Genomic DNA, 665 nt, shown 5'->3' with positions numbered 1-665 from the left:
AGGGTTTGTCCTAGGTTTCTGCCTGTTAAAAGGCAGTTTTTCCTTGCCCTTGTCGCCAAGTGCTTGCTCATGGTGGTACTGTTGGGTCTCTGTCCTGAGATAACTTCTGTTATGAATTGGCGCTATACAAATAAAATTGAATTGAATTGTGACAGCAATCCTGGAGCCAGTTCAATCCTCTGTTTGGATTGTGACAGCAATCCAACTGAACCAACTGATGTCAAAGTGATCTCTGTGTTTGTGTGTCAGAAAGCAGAAAGCTGATGTGTGTATATTGACACACTGTTGACATTTCTAATAGCTGCAACACACACACAATCTTGTTCTAAAGCTTTCAAACTACCTTACATCTCTACTGTCATTATAACGATCCAGTAACTACCTAACCTTCCACATCCCTCGTTAGCACCAATAATGCCAGCTGGTTTCTTGTCCTTATAAACTATATAAACAGTTTAAAACTAACTGGTAATTATATCAGACCTGATCAAATGAATTTGTATTTCACAATATATATCCATCATAATTTATTATACGGTTTGTCTGTTCTGGGCTACTGTAGAAACATGGCGGATTCCATGGAAGGCGATCCGCTGCATCTGTAGATAAAAACATCTCATTCTAAGTTAACAAAAGTCCTTTATTAAGGTAATTATACACTAATA

Source organism: Morone saxatilis, unplaced genomic scaffold, assembly GCF_004916995.1.
Source record: "Morone saxatilis isolate NCDOM2014 unplaced genomic scaffold, NCSU_SB_2.0 Contig16, whole genome shotgun sequence".
NCBI lineage: Eukaryota > Metazoa > Chordata > Actinopteri > Moronidae > Morone > Morone saxatilis.
Note: the sequence above shows the minus strand (reverse complement) of the source record.